The sequence below is a fragment of the Gopherus evgoodei genome, chromosome 1, assembly GCF_007399415.2.
Source record: "Gopherus evgoodei ecotype Sinaloan lineage chromosome 1, rGopEvg1_v1.p, whole genome shotgun sequence".
Classification (NCBI taxonomy): domain Eukaryota; kingdom Metazoa; phylum Chordata; order Testudines; family Testudinidae; genus Gopherus; species Gopherus evgoodei.
In genome coordinates, this window is record NC_044322.1 from 4,559,035 (window position 1) to 4,578,595 (window position 19,561).

General features: G+C 53.1%; 1 protein-coding gene across 1 annotated transcript in view; it reads left to right on the forward strand.

Moving 5' to 3' along the window:
* The window catches only part of LOC115648244 (beta-arrestin-1-like), a 148,955-nt gene that overhangs the window by 82,864 nt on the left and 46,530 nt on the right, over positions 1 to 19,561 (forward strand). The window lies entirely within an intron of this gene.

Here is a 19,561-nt window from a genome sequence, read left to right on the forward strand (position 1 = left end):
CATGGTGCGAGGCAGTCCCTGCCCCAGAGAACTTACAATCTAAACAGACAAGCCAGAGGCAGGAAGCACCCATCCCCGTGTGACAGCTGGAGTCACAGGTTTTTAGATTCATAGATTATTTTTAAGGCCAGTTGCTGGTCTCATCAGGATCATTCAGTCTGGCCTCCTGCATAGCCCAGGCCATGGAGTGTCAATCCCGGCAGGAAGCGTCATCATTTGTGGTTGAAGAAGCGGGTGGGGAAGGCAGGGAAAATGAGACACAGATGTTAAGAGAATTGCCCCGGTTCCATCTGTGGCAGAACTCAATTCTCAGGAGTCCTTGTTCTGTGCTTTAACCAGCAAGCCCATCTCCTGGGCCTTGACTCATTGCATTTCTAAATTAAGCCTCCGCTTGTTTGCAGAGTTGTCTAAGCCAGGGTAATGTTCTCTAGAACACTAAACAAAAGGCTCCGAGGAGCTCTCCGACTCATTTGAGAACAGGGGGGCGGGGAAAAAACCCCAACAAGCTAAGCCAGTGCTAAATCAACAAAGCATTCCAGGCTATTTACCCAGCTTTCCATTACAGCTCCCTGCAAAGGCAGATGGACCTGATCCAATCTCGGCAGCCGGGGGATGCTGAGCTGCTCGACCACAATTTACAGGGTGGCATGACTCCGTCTGGAACAGGCTTGTTTATCAGCAGTCCAGCGTAGAAATCTAAACTAGACTTTGCCGACGCACACCACGACCTGTGGAGTAGGAGCATTCTGTATTTCTGCCTCTCCTCTAGCTTAGCGGGGAGCTAGATTTCAGGATGGTTCTTTGGGGAAAGAGAAACAGCAGAGCAAACCAGCCTGGCCGTTCTCCTGTCTGTCATTTCTTTACCCCTTGCTCTGTGACAGCTCATTCGGTGCAGACGTTTGTCCCGGCCAGATGTTTCAATGCATTTTGAGCCTTGAGATGGATAGACCCCAAGTCTATTGACTCCTACGGTGGAGTCCTCTCCACCAGGCAGCCCTGCCCCTCCGAGTCCTTGAGCAATAACAGGGATCTGGCCTGGGAGAAGAGAAATGTAACCTATCAGCTCCGTGAGGCACAGAATGGGCTGGGGGGAGGGAGTGACGTGCAACTTGTGTGGAGGATCGGAGCCTCTAGAGATGCACAATTGCACTGGTCCATCCAGTCCCAGCTAATGCATCGTTCCCTATGGATCGTTCCCTGGCAGCTTTGATGGGCTCTGTCGTGGCTCCACCACACTCTCCTCTGTGCCTTGCAAGCCAGAAGAGGCCGTTCCGCAGCAGCCGGTGCTGAATTAGGGAAGGTCCCAGGAATGGCAGCACGAGTGGAGAACAGGGCTCAGGCCTGCAGCAGTGCTGGAGGCTGGCCTGGCTTTGCGATCGCACTCCAGCATCCTGCGCTCCGGCCGGTGTAGCTAACGCTTCAGACCACACGCTGTGCAATGCATTATTAAAGGCTGTGGCTGGGTCTGTTAATCGTGTGATGAATATTCATACGCTGTTTATTGGTGGAGCCTTGATTTAAGCTCAGGTTTCACACACCCCCTCCTCCCCTGGGCTGCTTGGGGAGTGATTACCAGGCAGATTTGGGCCTGGCTGAAACTGGCTCATTATCACATTGTAAACACCTTATCTGGCTTGATGGGAGAAATCAGAGCCCCCTTCTGGGCATCTCACCTAACCAAATCTCTGCTAGCCCAGGCAGGGCTGACAAGAGGGGGGAGAAAGGGCAGCTATTGTGCTGGAGCCCTGAGTTCATGGGGGGGCCCCCAAACAGTACATTTTGCTTGACGGGCTGGGTCACAGGGGCCTCAGGCACTGGAGCGTTGGGCCTGGGGTGTGTGTGTGCGTGTGTGTGTCGGGGGGCGAGGGGGTGATCTCAGTGATCCAACCTTCCTGAGCTGCAGGTTAGAGAGAATTCTAAACTCTGAAGACATCTACATGCCCGCTGCAGGGCCTGCCTAGTGTCCTGTTACTCTTCCTTTGCACCTGTAGAGTCATTGCGTTGCAGGATCAAAGCACTGTACATGGGTGCGGGAGTTTAGCCTCTCGATCCCTCTCTGGCAGGCAGAACTCCAGCTGAGCGGCCTGGGCTGGGCTTTTCCTCTCTTGGCTGCATCTTTTGCTCCAGAATATCAGCTTTCATTTCAGAATGTTTCTGGGGTGTTCTGACGGCAAAGAGAGCCTTCCAATGCTAAGCCAATGTCTGCCTGAGTCTGCCGAGAGCCTGAAATTATAGCGCAAAGAGAGGTGGGAACTGGTCCTGCTGGTTGCAATGGATTGTTGGTTCTGGTAATGCTGAAGGATAAACTCATATGTCATTATTGTTAAACCTTTAGCTGCTGATCAAAGCATGCCCGAGAGAGACTGTCGTAATAGGCAGATCTGCACAGTCTAGTGAGACTGATCTTTCACTTTGGCAGCACAATTGGGTGGAGCTGGGAGAAGCACCACCCTTCTTTTCCACCAAATCAGATTCCTGGACATAGGGAAGTATCCTGTGATCTTCTGGCTTTCAACTTGGGGCCTTTACTACCTCCCATGCCTAATTAGTGACTACTTTAATTGCACAGTTACAGCTGATAGCCAAGATGCAGGGTGACAGGCAGGACAGGGCACAGGTGGATTAATATCCTCTGACCTCCCATTTCCGCCATTGTCAGGAGAGGTGACTGACGCCTGAGCTCCCATCAGACTGTCTCACAGGCCTTGGGGATCTTTCTGAGCCTTTCAGGAGCCCTGGCTAACCATCTCGCCTCCCACTGCTCCTGGGACCAGTTCAGCTCAGCCTGTGCAGCAAGCCGAAGAAAGGGAGATCAGAGAATAAGGGGGAATATTAAAAAGGTCAGGATCATCCCAGGGCAGCGCTTTGATTGGCAAGGCCCATTTGGCAGCAGCAGGCTCCCACTGCTGCCCGTTCTTATCCAATCCTGTAAAGCTCCCCTTGGCCAGTCCCGGGCCTGCTGTGCCAGCCTTACTCCATTGACACAGAATCTGCGAACAGTCGGGCTCAAAGTGTCGTCGAGTCCAGCCCCTTGTGCTGAGGCAGGGCCAAGTACATCCAGCCCTGGCAGGGGTTTGTCCAGCCTGGTCTGAACACCTCCAGTGACAGGGATCCCACAATCTCCCTCGGGAGCCTGTTCCAGAGCTTAACTGCCCTGAGAATTAGAAAGTTTTTCCTGACATCTGACCTAAATATTCCATGCCATAGCTTAAGCCCAGGACTTCTTGCCCTACCTTTAGCAGAAATGCAGACCAGTCGATCAGTCCTGTTGATAACAATCCTGAACAGATCTGAAAACTGGTCTCAGGTTCCCCCCTCCCCCCACCTTCAGTCTTTTTAACCTTTCCTCACAGCTCAGGTTTTCTCGACTTTTTGTAATTTTTGTTGCTCTCCTCCGGACTCTCTCCAATTTGTCAACATCTTTCCTTAAGTGTGGCACCCAGAACTGGACACAATACTCCAGCTGAGGCCTCACCAATGCCAAGACTAGCAGGACAGTTACCTCCTGAGTCTTACATACCACACTCCTGTTAACATAACCCAGGGTGATATTAGCATGCAACAGCATCGCCTTGTTGACTCATATCTGATAGGTGATCCTCTATAACTCCCAGATCCCTCCCAGCTGTGCTGCAAATGGGGCATTTTGACATTGTTGGAACCTTTTTCTGGTTTTCTTCCAGAATGAAATTCTAGCAAGCCTGACCCCATTTCACAAAGGGTTTCGATTCCAATGGAACTGCCTATTCTGTTGGAATACGGTCCTGTCGAAATGTCTCCGACCAGCGCTAGGTAATCATTTTACTGCCAGTTAAAACTGGGTTGGATGCCATCCTGAGAATATTTTCTCCATCCAGCATCTTTCATCTGAGGACCTCAAAGCAGCGTCCAAATATCAGTGCCCTTCCCCTCCCTCCCACTCCACCATGAAGTGGGTAAATATCAGGAGCACCATTTACATGAGGCACAGAGAATGTAATTGACTTGCCCACGGTCGTACAGAACGTGCGAGGCAGAGCTGGGAACTGAAACCAGGCAGCTGGAATCTTCGCCCCATACTTAACCACTCCACTGTGTGATGGTGGCTCTCAGAGTCTAGAGATGCTGACCTTTGCTGTGTGACCAGAGTACAAGGCTTTGTCACCCTTTCCAGCGTCAGGTGTCTGGGGCTTGGAGGGAAAGTTCAGTCTCTTCCCAGCACTCCTGTATCACACCCCATGGTGCCCGATGCACCATTTGGCTAAACAGTTGACATTTGTGTAACAGGCTGGCTAGGTGTGGAATGTCCCCCTCTAGTGGCTGTTTGCACAGCATATAGGGGTTGCTCAAGGGATAGGCGGCTGTGCTTTTCAGTGATGGAGATGCCAGGTGCATTCCCTGCTGATGGCATGTGGCGGTGGGAGCTCTATGGATTCGTATGTTAGTGGGAGCTATAGCAGGGGAGTGAGAGAGACAGAGAAAACCGAGGGCTGGATCCTTAGCTGTTGTAAATCATCGTAGTTCCATTAAAGCCAACTGACTATGATGCTTTTCACCTGCTGAGGATCTGGTGCAGTGTTCTCAATTCTTCCTCTCCTCTCAGCATCACCGCTAGAAACCGGGGCCCAGTTGTGCTAGGCACTGCACAGATGTATGTGCCAGGAATGCTCCAGAAGGGGGGACAATGGAAATCAGATGGTTGAGCAGGAAACAGATGAGAGATGATAGGTAGAGATCATAGATTCCTAGATTTCCAGGCCAGAAGGGACCGTTGTGATCATCCAGTCGGACCCCTTGCATAGCACAGGCTGGAGACCTGTCCCCAGATAATTCCTAGAGCAGAGCTTTTAGGAAACCAGCCAGTCTTGATTTAAAAATTCTCAGTGGTGAAGAATCCACCATGACCTCTGGTAAATTGTTCCAGTGGCTAATTACTCTCACTATTAAAAATTTGCACTTTATTTCCAGTCACTTCCACTTCCAGCCATTGGACCGTGTTCGATCCGTCTCTGTTAGACTGAACAGCCCCTTGTCACGGAGTCCCCGGGCGATGCTCTGGAACTGCTCCTCACAAAGCCAGTCAGGACTTTGGGGAGCCTCCTCTCCCTTGGAGCAGACTTGTTCAGGGCAAGAAGCTCACACGTCTTCACCTCCTGGGTCTCTCCTTGGAGCATTCAGCATCCTCTGCCCCTCTGGGTGCTTCCCATAGCGAGTCCGTCCCAGCGGGGTCCTGGGGAAGCCAGAGGATCCTGCACCCCCACTTTGCAGTCAGACGTGACTCTCAGCCAGCCAGTAAAACAGAAGTTTATTCGATGACAGGAATAGGGTCTAAAACAGAGCTTGTAGGTACAGAGAACCGGACCCTTCGGCCGGGTCCATTCTGAGGGGCAGTGAGCCAGACCCCCACATCTGAACTTCACTCCTTGTCCCCAGCCAGCTCCAGACTCCCAAACCCCCTCCAGTCCCTCCTCTCTGCTCAGTTCCTTTCCCGGGCCAGGAGGTCACCTGACCTCTTTGTCTCCAACACCTTCAGCTGGCACCTTTGCAGAGGAGGGGCCCAGGCCATCAGTTGCTAGGAGACAGAGTGCCAGGCATTTAGGTGCACTGGCTCCTTCCTCTGCAGCAATCACACCCCCTTATTCCACCACCTAGATATTAAGAACTGCCTAGGGGATACTGAGGCACCAACACAATATTCAGAGCAAACATTAAGAACATTCCCAGTTTGCCACACCCCTTATTAAATATTTGTTCCCCGTGTAGGTCCTTAGACTGTAATCAAGTCACCCCTTCTCTTTTTTAAGCTAAATAGATTGAACTCTTTGAGCACCACAAGGCAGAGTTTCTAATCCGCTCCTGAGTGCACACATCTGAGGCTGGATGTCATGGGAAAGGAGGATCTGGTGGCAAGTGAACAGAGGCTGAGGAAAGTGCACAGTTTCTGTCAAGTGGAGTAAACATCTCGTGGCTGGCAGATGATGTTGTGGATGGTCGTGGCCCGCGGCTCCATTCAACTCTGCCCTCCAGTCCTGTCCATTCTCATTCCCCTAGCTGCTCACTGCAGCTTTTCACGCTGGGCCAGCTAACTGCTACTTGACTTTTTGAGTGCTCTCCCTGGCCAAGGGCCACAGTGTCTCAGCATGATGGAGCCGACCGGTGATCTGTCCTGGCCCTTCTTGCTTGGCGGGGGCTGGAGCAAATCTGCTGTGAGTGGGGCTTTCTTTGGTTTGACTTGCTTACATTACATTGCCCGCTTTGCCCTTTGTGGGTGGAGAACGTACCAGCTCACCTGCAGAGCACTCACAGAAGAGCAGCGCCAGACCCTTGTGACCCTGCATCCTTCTAACCTGGTCCTCAGAGGTGGGTGAATCTCCCATGGGTCCTGCCGACCCTCCCACCCCCTGGCTGACTTTGAGCCGTAAATTGGGTTGGACTGTCCCCCAGAGGGAGTGTGCCATGTAATGGGACCCTGCGTCCCGCTGAGCACCCTGCGCTCACAGGGAAGAACGCAAGAGCTGCGAATGCTCAGCGCCTTGCAGAACCGGGCCCACAGAGAGCTGCAAGCACTCGATCTCTTACTGAACAGGGTCCATTGGGGGATCTGTCTTCGGTACTTACCAGAGCATCTGAACACCTCACAGTTTTTATCCTCACACACCCCCTGGGGCAGGGTAGGGCTGTTATCGCCATGGCACAGATGGGGAACTGAGGCACGGAATGGCTAAGTGACATACCCACGGTCACAGGTGAAGTCCGTGGCAGAGAAGGGAATTGAACTACCAGCGTTTTCTCTACTGGCTGGAATATCCGACCTGCTCAAGCATAACATTATATTGCCCCCTGGTGAGTGGAGGCCCACCCAGGCCACGAGCGCTAACATCGCTCAAACACAGGGCGCCAGCATCTCTGGAGTGGGAGATCCTGAAATCTCCACCTTCCCCTCCCTGCTTGAGCATAGGGGAGGGTTTGGGTGTGCGCCAGCTTCTGGTAGGAATTCTGGGAGTAGGTCGTGCCCTGTTTGTTAAGTGCTCCCCACCGGTGCTCTACTGGACTGATGGGGCCTTCCTTTCACCCAGCCTGCCTGTCTACTGAAAACATGCCACCCTGCGGTTTAACCTTTTGATCCTCAGGCTGCTGAGCTCTCAGGAGTCATAGGCATCCGTTATTTTTCAGCAGGGCCTGGCTATTTCTCTCCCTCCACGACCCTCCACTGAATGGTTAGTGCTGAAGACAGGTTGGCCCCTTGGCTCCTCCGATCTGGCTCATTAGCTTCTGCTGCGTGGAGTAAGCATTGGAGATTTATGATCACATAAATAAAGCAGAGAAGAGCGAGATGGTGCCATTCCCAGTCCATTAATGTAATGTAGTAGCTGGGCCAGGGTTAGATTAATAACTGGAAGGTGGCACCTTTCAGTAGGGGAGATTTATGGGAAAAGCTTTGTTGAGGGGGTCATGACCTCTGTTATCTGCCAGCGGCCATGATTGTGTGGCGAGGACTGTCCTGACCATGCAATAAATCGGGAGCTGGGTTTGCGCTCGGCTTTGTCTGGGAGGTCTGTGTGACTCCAGTGCACGGTTCCTGCAGTGCACGGTGCTTGCGAATGAGACTGTCCGCCTTCGGGACATTCCAGTTGGCGTCAGAGCGTGACCCCCTCCTGACTCAGCAATATCCCCTCCAGGTTCCTGGCTGGGACTGTGGAACAGGCAGGAAGAGACCGTCAGACCCACCACTGCCTACCACCCCTGCACACCCATCCCCAGTTTTACGCTCTGCCCAGTGCATGCTGGGACAGATCAGTCAGCCCTGTGTGGTCCGTGCAGACGTTATCATTGGTACTACAGTACAGGGTGTACTGCCCCTTTGGGGGACAGCCTGGTGCACACAGCCAAAGGCACCTGGGCCAGTCGAGGAGGGGCTGGGCCCTGTAAACAGGAACAGGCAGTTGAGTAGGGGAGGACTAGAAGCTGAGCTGGCTGCTACAGTTTGTGAGCCCTCGGTCACTGCCTGAGCAGGGCTCCAGGGATTTGGTTTTCTGACTCTGCTATTGGCTAGGGCCATATGAACTGAGTTAAGCGGCACCTTCCCCGACCTGCTGCTTGGCACTCTGCTGGCTGGGTTCAGTTGGGAGGGACACGCCTAGAGGGCTGGAGATCAGGGCCCCATTGTGCTGGACTCATGCAGTAAGGGAGAATCTCCATCCTGAAGAGCCTGCGCTCTAAACCTACAAAGGAGGTATTATTGTGTCTATTACGCCGGTGGGTAAACTGAGGCACAGAGCTGTAGTGATGCAGGGAGTCAGTGGTAGAACCAGGAATTGAACTGCCACCTCCCAGTCCCTGGGGTCTGAACCACAAGATCATCTAAGTGCGTCAGCAGGAGGAGTAACTAGGACCTGGACCATAACACCAGGAGCATTAGCCCCACGACAGCTGTTTGCTTTTCATACTTTGGGATTAGCTTAGCTCCAGATGGAATCCATCTCCAGCTCAGCACAGCCTGGCTCCACAGAGGCCAAAAGGGAGTTTTAAGGATTAGGAAAAAATGTCCAATTCTAAGGAGAGTTACGCGTTGGCACTGATTCCCAAGGGGGCTGCGATCCCCGTCACGGGAGGTTTTTAAGAACAGGCTGAACACCTGTCAAGGCTGGCTCAGGTTTGCTTGATTCTGCTAACATTGCTCTGGGTGTCAGTGCAGGTCTTGAAGCCGACATGGCTCTGTCTCAGCCTCCCTCCATCACAGCTGCACCAAGGTCTTACTGCTCCTCTGACGGTACTTCTGAGCGGGACGGGGCATATCAGACAGCTGTATAGAAAGGCAAATAGGCAACGGCTTCTGGAGGAAGGAAGCAGAGGGACCCTGGTTGTTTCCACGCTGTGGGTCTGTCCCTAGCAATGAAACGGCCTGAATCACTAACTAGCCGAAGGGTAACAGCAGCATGAGCGCTAAGCATGGGGCCCCATGAACCGGTGTCGTGTCTTGGGGCGAATTGCCCAATGAGCGAGTGAAGGGGGGAAGTAGCAGAGGGTGTGATACCACCATGTCTCTCACAATCTCCCCCGGTGAATTAATTTGGAATGATTTGGGGAGAAATACTGTTTGGTAGATTGAAAACTGACTTAGGTGCTATAAAAGGAGAGGCAGATCTTGTCCTGCTGCCCTGCTTTCCTGGACCGGTGAGGAGATCCCTTGTGCATGAAAATCTCCAGGTGGTATAGAACTACTGAAGCAGCTCCTACGCCACTGTCACGGAGTGTGGGGGAGTCCAGTCCTGTATCCCTCTTCCTGGGACTCACAGTGACTCTCAGCCAGCCAGTAAAACAGAAGGTTTATTGGACAACAGGAACGAAGGATACAGCAGAGCTTGGAGGCACAACCAGAACCCCTCAATTGAGTCCTTCTGGGGGTTCAGGGTGCTTGGATCCCAGCTTGGGATACCCTGAATTCCAATCACCCAGCCCAAAACCGAAACTGAACTAACTCCCTTCAGCCGGCGGATTCCTTTGTCCAGCTTCCGGGGCAAAGGTGCTGACACCCCTCCCCCCTGCCTAGCTCAGGTTACAGGCTTTGGTCCTGTCCCTCACCTAAAGACATCCCCGGCTTTCCCATCCCCCACACAGACAGTCCCTACTACATCACACCCACCTCCACGACCAGCCCCAGGAACAGGGGGCATGGAAGAGGTGTCTCTATGCCCTATTGGAGCCACTGGCAGCTGGTGCAAAGTAGAACAACCCTGAGGCTGCCCCACTTTATGCCAGAGATCACTTAGGTAACTGGTTGGACCCAGGACTAACAGATGTAAAGATGGCATAAGTCTACTCTTCCCTCTGCCCCACCCTGCCCCCCAGCTCTCTGAGCTGTGCTGAACGCCGCTCTCATGCAGCCATGGATCTGGGCCAAAGTGGAATGCTAAACATCAATGGTATCTGTTTGGGGGAGTTGCCTGCTGGCTCATAACTCAGGGATCACTGTTGGGTATTTACCATCACCGTGAGTGATCTGGAAAAGGGAGAAAATAACATGTCCGTGTGCAGCTGACACTGACCTGCGAGGAGCTGCAAACACCAGGATGGAGAAAGAAGCCAAAGGGGGTGGGAGAGGTTAGGAACTACTGAACAGAGATTGGCATGAGGAGAAATGCAGGCTAATGCACCTGGGGGAAGCCAGGTGAAGGCAGAGGAACTCCGTGGGAGTGTCCTGGGAAGGTATGAGGCTGAGATAGTGGGATGAACGTGCCACAGCGAGCAAAGCCAAACGGCAGCAGATAGGCCCGGTGAGGAGCGAGCTGCGTCCGCAGCAGCACAGAGCCGGACAGAAACAGCACCTGGGGTGACTGTTCAGTTCTGGGTATGTTGGGAGTGAGGGAGCCAGGAACTGGAAGCTGTTCAGAAATGAGCAGCAGAACTGAGCAGGGGAAAGGCGACAGGAGCTAAGTGCTGTGGGCTCTGTGGTACTGGTGCGGACTCCTGGCATCAGAGCACGTATGCTGGGGTCACAGGGGGCAGAATTTTGCCCTATGTGTATAACGTGGCCGAGAGGAAGTGAAGTGATGGTGATTTTGCTTAGGGGAGTTTGCTAGGAGTGTTGGGATGTGCCTCAGGAAAGTGTATGCTGAATATCAAGGGGAGAGGGACTCGCAGGGGAGCATGCCTCTGCGGGGCACGTATGGCCCAAAACAAGCGCTGAGTCTGATTCGCAGCTCCCAGGACTAGTCCCGCTTGCCCTGGCATGTCGCTACAAGAAAACATTTTGACTGCTGTCAGCAGGAGCCTAAAAACCTCTGATGAATCGCTGGTGTTGGTCGCGACCCCAGTGTGTGCTCCCCTCTCTTGCCAAACCCCCCCTCTGCTCCAAGATTGGTAAGTGGCTCTAGAACCTGGTTGGTCTTGCTGGCACATGCAGCAGTGTGAGCTGACCCAGCCTCCTGGCGGGTTGCATAGTGACCCCCATGATGTCCTGAGTGAGCTGAGATCTGGGTCAGAGCCAGCAGGCCTCTGAGTTCTGCCTTGGCAGCTCAGGATTTCTTTGTTTCCAGGGCCATTTCCATTGTAAAGAGCTGCCCTTAATTGGCCTGTAGACAGGAAATGGTAGAAGACAGCTAGAGCTTCCATTACAACATCAGCGCCCCATGTTCCCCTGGGAACCAGCGCTGCAGACGCCCTTGCAGCAGGCTCGGCTTCCTTTCCTGTCCGTTCCCCGGGCCAGAGCCGCGAGGCAGGCACGCTCCCTCTGCCGCTTCTTGATTTCTGTCGAGGCCACATAACGCCCAATTGAAATCCGTCCTAGCTTCCCGAAGGGGGGAGGGGGGAAAGGAGGAGGGTGGCAATGAAAAATTCATGGAGGCATGACTAAAATATGAGCCTTGCCAGGAAAACGGAATGCGTTTTCATCTCCTTTGCCTGGGGTGGGCAGTAAAACACGCTGGGGGCCAGTTTGAGATGAATAATGGGTAGGCCGGGGCAGGTGCTAATGGAATCAGAGCTGCTAATTAAAGTTCTACAGAACTGGGTCATCTCTGACCAGCTCCCTCGTTAGTCCCCACGGGCCCATTCCTGCAGTGCTCCTGGTCAGAGCCCATCAGTCCCTGGGTGCTGCAGAGTGCAAACTTCGCTGCGTTGTGCTGGGAACTGCCTTTTCATGTAGGCTCAGGCTGCATTTCAGAGCCATTTAAATCCCCAGCGCACACCACACTGTTACCTGAACTTAAAGAAGTAACTCCATTCGCTGGCAGCAGTAGGTGGCTGTTATCTTCTGTGCAGACTAGCCGCTAGAGGGGAACATGGCATACACGGGCTGTATTTTTCAGTACTGTCTCTGGACCTGGTTGTTGTACACACCAGCTTGTCCTGCCTGTTGGTTCTTACTGTGCATGGACTCGGTGTGTCCCCCTGGAATTCACCCAGGCAGGTGGGATTGTAAAGCTTCTGGGCCGTGACTTTCAGTGTGATCTGCATGGCACTTTGTGGGACAAAATGGAGACGGTCACACTGTGCCCTGGATTGATGGGCATGGATTAGGGTAGTTCAGTGGTTCGGAGAGCGTTACAACAGGGAGCAAAACAGAGATGGTGACAGTCAGTGGCTGCAGCAGCCAGAGGTTAATAGGAGCTGGGTGCTTCCTGCGAAGGTGACGGGAGCTCAGGCTGCTTGCTGGTCCGTAGGGAATGCTGGCAAGCGGGCGCATGTGGTGTACAATGGCCTGGTGGTAGCTCCATGTCATGGAATGTGGGGGAGTCAGGTCCTGCACCCCTCTTCCTGGGACTCACAGTGACTCTTAGCCAGCCAGTACAACAAAAGGTTTATTGGACAACAGGAATGCAGGTTACAGCAGAGCTTGTAGGCACAACCAGGACCCCTCAATCTGGTCCTTCTGGGGGTTCAGGAAGCTTAGTCCCCAGCTTGGGATTCCCTGAATTCCAATCACCCAGCCCAAAACCGAAACTGAACTAACTCCCTCCAGCCGGCCCCTTCCTTTTGTCCGGCTTCCTGGGCAAAGGTGCTGACCCCTCCCCCCCAGCCTGGCTCAGGTTACAGGCTTTGGTGCTGTCCCTCACCTAAAGACATTCCCGGCTCTCCCATCCCCCACACAGACAGTCCCTACTGCAGCACACTCCATGCTCTCTCCGGGGAAGGAGCTGTGTAGCTAATTGCTAGTGACGCAGCAAACTGGGTCAGTCGCTACGAAGGAGAGGGGCGCCACCAGCTCTGGGTTCGGCACGCCAAGGAGGAGCTGGAAATGCTTCGCTGGCCTCAGGACATGACACCGAGCTGGGGCGTGAGAGTGGGGAAGACTGCAAATGATTGGGGGTTGGGGCACATGACTTCTGAGGAGAGGCTGAGGGAACTGGGATTGTTTAGTCTGCAGAAGAGAAGAATGAGGGTGGGTTTGATAGCTGCTTTCAACTACCTGAAGGGGGTTCCAAAAAGGATGGGGCTCGGCTGGTCTCAGTGGTGGCAGATGACAGAACAAGAAGCAATGGTCTCAAGTTGCAGTGAGGGAGATCTAGGTTGGATATTAGGAAACACTATTTCACTAGGAGGGTGGTGAAGCACTGGAATGGGTTCCCTAGAGTGTGGTGGAATCTCCTTCCTTAGAGGTTTTCAAGGCCCTGCTTGACAAAGCCCTGGCTGGGATGATTTAGTTGGGGTTGGTCCTGCTTTGAGCAGGAGCTTGGACTAGATACCTCCTGAGGTCCCTTCCAACCCTAATCTTCTATGATGCTATGACTGAGCAAAGCAAGGCTGTACAGGGGGTGGGGTGGGCTATCTCTGTGTGTTTGTGGGCACGTGCAGCTGTGTTTTTGGTGCTCAGGTGGACATGCATCTTTCTGGGTGTGTCTGTGTAGTGCCTCTATATGACCTTTGGTTTTCCCTGTGGCAGCGACTCTGTGTTCGGGTTCCCCTGTGTGCGTGCTTCATTTCCCAGTATGTGCCTGCCTGCTTCACTTCCCTGCGTGTGCATAGCGAGCTCTCTGCCTCCCTGGGACCCGACTGTAGAAATACCCCCACTGAGCTGGGAGCAGAGGTGCTGGCATCTCACTGGTTATCCGCCACGCCGCCCGCCGCTCTCCTGGCCGAAGGAGTCTGGCAGATTGGCCAGAAAGCACAGGGAGCCAGAGGTGCATCCCCAGGGTCCCCACCCGCCTTTCTCGCAGCTGTCGCTGGGCCACAGCAGTGAGCTCTGACCCTCCTGCTGCTCCCTCTCGCCGCTTCACACCCACAGGCTGCTGCCTTTGCCCTCGAAGCCCAGAGGATACACCGTGCCATAAACCGGCCAGCGCTCGCTTTGAGAAAGGAAACAGCTTGGCTGAGGGGCTGATACCACACAGCCTGGGTGGAGAACCTCTCTCTTTTTCAATCGCTCTGAGCTTCCCGGGGTGCCTTTCCCCCCAGGATCACAGAGCTCTGGAAGTGTTAATGAACTAAGCTTCCCAGTCTCCCTGCGAGCGGCTAGTACATCCCTTCATCGCTGGGGGAACCTGAAGCATGGAGAGACCAAGTGATGTGCAGTCACAGAGTGCATCAGAGCCAGGACTAGAACCCAGGCATCCCGAGCCCTGCTCCTATGTTCTGACCACTCGGCTACACTGTCTCTGGCACAGACCCTTTGCCTTAGGATGGAGGAGAAGATGCCACCCTCCAGCAGTGAAATGGAGAGTGCAGGCACTGCCTTTGAAATGACAAGGAGCCAGAGCAGCTGGGAGGGATGTTAAAGGGAAGGGAAATATCATTCCAATTATGCCGCGATTCTCTGAGCAACTGTGAAGCTGCTGCTGCTGCGCAGCGAATGTGGAGCGGAACAGAAGCACAAAGACCGTCTCTCCAACTGCATAGTGTGCAAACAATAACCCCCAACATCCGAGGGGAATCTGGCTTCAGTCGGGAAGGCACGCAGCCGATTTGGGAGAACAAGAGCTGAAGACATAACATTGGGCAGGGGAGCCTGGGGTGGCAAAGATGTTGACACTTCTTAGAGCCGGGAAAAGCTTCAACGCAAAGCATTTAGCTGCTGCTGAGTCAATAAAGCAAGACTCAATTTGGGTTTTGGCTTGTCAGCTTCTCTCTCCCCTGCTGTGGGTGTTTATTAGCATTACAACATTGGTCCTGACACAGCCGGGATCTCCATTATGCTGGGTGCTGCATAAACACAAAGAGACAAGCCAACACAAAGGGTGGGAGGGGAAACTGAGGCAGGAAGTGGCTTGCCCATGCTCACCCAGTAGCAGAGCTGGGACTAAAACCCAGGTCCCTGACTCCCAGGCCAGAGCCCACCACACTGAACCACGCTGCCTCCCAGTGGCTGAGTCTATGAACCTTTTCGGAAGGGTGGATTAGGTGGGCGAGAGCTGCCCAGGGTTGACAGGTGGCCTCTGAAAGGGGAGGGAGAGTTGGTGAAATTGACACACAAAGGTGACCCGCAAGCTCAGAGGCTATGTATTGTGCTGTGTACTGGTCGTGTTGTGTCGAGTGTGAGACAAGGAAAGGCAGTCTACCAGAGAGTGTCCTGATTAATGTGACAACCTCCCCTTTAGAACAGGGGACATAGGGCTGCATCCCATCAACTGTGGTGGGCCAAGAGCAAACGAGGTCTTATTCCAATGGGAGGTGACTTGGCATGGACCCTGGGCTTTTCAGTTCATTCCCCACCTCTGTGGCACCCGTGGAACCCCCTGGAAGGGATATCATACAGGAAGATCTGGATGACCTTGTAAACTGGAGTAATAGGATGAAATTTAATAGTGAAAAGTGCAAGGTCATGCATTTAGGGATTAATAATAAGAATTTTAGTTATAAATTGGGGACACATCAGTTGGAAGTAACAGAGGAGGAGAAGGACCTTGGAGTATTGGTTGATCCCAGGAGGACTATGAGCCGCCAATGTGATATGGCCGTTAAAAAAGCTAATGCAGTTTTAGGATGCATCAGGTGAGGTATTTCCAGCAAAGATAAGGAGGTGTTAGTACCGTTATATAAGGCACTGGTGAGACCTCATCTGGAATACGGTGTGCAGTTCTGGTCTCTCATGTTTAAGAAGAATGAATTCAAACTGGAACAGGTTCAGAGACGGGCTACTAGGATGATCCGAGGAATGGAAAACCTGTCTTATGAAAGGAAACTCAAAGAGCTTGGCTTGTTTAGCCTAACCAAAAGAAGGTTGAGGGGGGATATGCTTGCTCTTTATAAATATATCAGAGGGATTAGTATTAGGGAGGGAGAGGAATTATTTAAGCTTAGTACCAATGTAGACACAAGAACAAATGGGTATAAACTGGACACTAGGAAGTTTAGACTTGAAATTAGATGAAGGTTTCTAACCATTAGAGGAGTGAAGTTCTGGAACTGCTTTCCAAGGGGAGTAGTGGGGGTAAAAGACATATCTGACTTTAAGACTAAGCTTGATAAGTTTATGGAAGGGATGGTATGATGGGATAGCTTAATTTTGGCAATTGATCTTTGACTATCATCAGGTAAGTATGCCCAGTGGTCTGTGATGGGATGTTAGATGGGATGGGATCTGAGTTACTGCAGAGAATTCTTTCCTGAGTGCTGGCTGGTGGGTCTTGCCCACATGCTCAGGGTTTAGCTGATTGCCATATTTGGGGTCGGGAAGGAATTTTCCTCCGGGGCAGATTGGCAGAGGCCCTGGAGGTTTTTCGCCTTCCTCTGCAGCGTGGGGCATGGGTCACTTGCTGGTGGATTCTCTGCAGCTTGAGGTCTTCAAACCACAATTTGAAGACTTCAGTAACTCAGACATAGGTTAGGGGTTTGTTATAGAAGTGGATGGGTAGGATTCTGTGGCCTGCATTGTGCAGGAGGTCAGACTAGATGATCATATTGGTCCCTTCTGACCCTAAAGTCTATGAGTCTATGAGGCGGCCAACTCCCATTGAATTCAAGTGGGTGCCTAAATCCTTCTGGCCCCTTCAGAATCTCAGCCAAAGTTCCCGCAGTGCTGTGAGTGCCCGCCGGTGTTAGTAGCATTGGAATAGCCTTTGTAAAGGGCAGATGTTTTTCTAACACAGAGATCCCGTCTTGGACTGGCTGACCTGGTCTTTTCAGCCCGGCTTCTGTTAAAACGGTCTGGGGATATTGGATCCAATGGAGATGAAAGAGCAAATCGCAAGCCCTGCCTAGCCCAAGGCAGGAAGGCCGCGGGAGCAGGGACCCTGTACATGCCTTGGCCTGTTTACCCATTGTTACGGAGATTACTTGGAGAGTAAACACTTTGGGATAATCCGTACGGCACCGACGGGGTCCTGGTCCCTGACTGGGAACCCAGCGTGCTGTTCCAGACAATGAATCATGTTAAGAGCCCACGAGCTATACTCTGGAACAGCCCGTGGAAGTTCTGGCAGATGGTCTCAGCTCCTAAGAGCTGCCAGGCTGGATCAGACCAATGCCCCACCGAACCCAGCAGCCTGGCTCAGAGCGTGGCCAGCACCACATACTGCTGCGCAAGGTGCAAGAGTCCGAATCCCCACAGTGGGCAGCGAATAGTTATTGATCTGTGTTAACGTCTGCTGGTGCCTGTGCAGTGGCTGGTTCCTGGGCTGACACCCTAGACATCGAATCAGGCACCTCCAGAGCTGAGGTTCCCCAGTTACGGGCTGTCACAATTTCTGTCCTCTGTGGATCAGGCACAGACGGTGCCTTGTAACAAACTCACACATGGGTTACTCTTGCATTATGAAAGGGCAAATAGGAGCAGCCGATTACCCTTCTCTGCACCAGTCAGTGTGTGTCCTACACCTTAGTACGCCTCCCCTCCTTCGGCTTCTCACTACACAGTGCCAGTCTTTTCGGTCTCTCCAGCTGTGGGTTTCTCGCCAGGCCTCTAATTCTTCTCACAAGCTGCCCCCTGTCTTTCTGCTCCGTCTTTTTGGAGCTAGGGTGACCAGAACTCACCCTGGCACATAGGTAGCGTAGCACGGATGGATAGAGGGTCTCACTGGGCCCTCTGGGTTTGTCCCCCAGGTGATTACGGTTATGTCAGATCCCAGTGACGTGTGCCACAATCCCAAATTGTTCCTCCCAAGGCACCTCACTTTGCATTTGCCGGCACTGTCATCGTGGTGCCCATCCCCCTACCTCTGCTAGGTCCCTCCGACGGTCCTCTCTGTCTTCTCTAGCCCTGATGAACCTTCATGACTTTGTGTCATCTGCACACGTCCCCTATCCCCGCTCTCTCCCTCTTCCAAAGCATGAATAATTCCGCTAAACCCCAGCCCTCACATGGAGCCTTGTGGCAGCTGCTTCCTTTAGCCATGTGGAAAACTGACCATTTGGCCCCAGATCTTTGTTTCCTGTCTCTTAGCCTCTTGTGAATCCAGGATGACACTTCACCTCTCGGCCTGTTCATTTCCCTAATAGCCTCTCGTGAGGGACTTTCGAAAGGCTTCTTCAGCGTCCAAATAAGTTATATCAGCCATAACTAATCTCCTTGATTCCCTGTGCTCAGAGAACTCGGACAGATTCAAGAGACACCAGATTCCTTTCCCATCTGTCTAGGTGTGGATATTCTATGCAGTGGGTGCCATGGGGGTCCTAGGTAATTTTACCCTACCTCTATCCATGGACTGGGTGACCATGGCAGAGCTGCTCTGTGGTTACTCCTTGTGAGGCATTGGGGTCCCTTGGTGATGAGTCTAGCCAGCCAGAAGCTCTCAGGCGGTGTTTCCTCCAGCAGTCCCATTCGGGAGGACGCAGTGAATTATTCCCGAGCTGCAGTAGCAGATCCTCTCTGCCAGCTCGGCACAATTATCACTTCACCAGCCTCCTTAAAGAAACCCCCAGTGTTTGACTTTCTTATGGCAGCCACGATCTGGACGTGCAGCGGCGACACGGGGTCCATTGCCAAGCACCTGGCAGTCTGTCACTAGCAGTCAGGTGATGATAAGCCCCTAGCACGGCTGCCTCTGCCGAGGGATTTTCACCTTCCTCAGCTGCATGATGCTAATGTATCCACCAGGGAGGCAGCTCTCAACCCAGACTTCCTTCCTAAGTGCCCCCTGGTTTCTAGCAACCCTAGAGCAAATGGATCAGCCTCAGCACAGAGCATCAGCTTTGCAGAGAATGTTTTCTAATGTGACAGGCCTAGGGGGACCATACATCTCATTTTTGCTGGGACAGTCCCCTTTTTTCAGCCTGGTCCTGGACATGCTGACTTTTTGGGGGGGGCAAAAATGACCTTTGTCCTGTTTGTTCTTGCCAGTTGCAAGTTGCTCTGATCATTGGCAAGAGCAAAGGGAACAAATGTCCAGTTTTGCAAAACAAGTGGGTCGAGCCCCCTTAGTGGGGCGTGGAGGAATGTTTGGGGAGGCCAGTGGCGACACGAGGTGCTGGGCGGTGCCGGGCTCGAGCAATCATCCCTCGGGCAATCATCCCGGGGCAGCGCTGGTCTCAGGTATTCAGCCCCAACCCCAGTCCCAGGCAGCGCAGGGCTTGGGTGGTCAGCCCAGGGTGGCATGGGGCTCAGCTGGACAGCCCCAATGCCAGGCACCGTGGGGCTCAGCAGTCAGTCCAGGGCACACGGCTCAGGTGAGCAGCAAAGCCAAGTGGCCTTGGGACAGCCCCGTGCAAGGTGTGGGATGTCTCAGGTGAGCAGCAATGCCAGGTGGCTCAGGACAGCCCCACATGGCATCCTGCATGCACTTGCTGGGGAGGGATAGCTCAGTGGTTTGAGCATTAACCTGCTAAACCCAGGGTTGTGAGTTCAATCCTTGAGGGGGCCATTTAGGGAACTGGGGTAAAAGTCTGTCTGGGGATTGGTCCTGCTTTGAGCAGGGGTTGGACTAGATGATCTCTTGAGGTTCCCTATCAACCCTGATCTTCTATGAAATCTGGTCACCCTATCTAGGCCTTGACTGAGATTGGGGCCCTCTCACTGATGACAGGCTGCTTTAAGAGGGAGCAGCGTCCAGTGACTGGCCAGCTGTCTCCCAGCTGGAGTTGAGAGCAGGCACCAGGAAAGCTGTATGAAAACAGACTGAGCAGAGAGGGATTGAATGAATGTTGCAGGAAGGCTCATGCAGTGGGCCCCAGGGAATGAGGGGAAGAACCAGTATGGTAAATGCAAACTGGG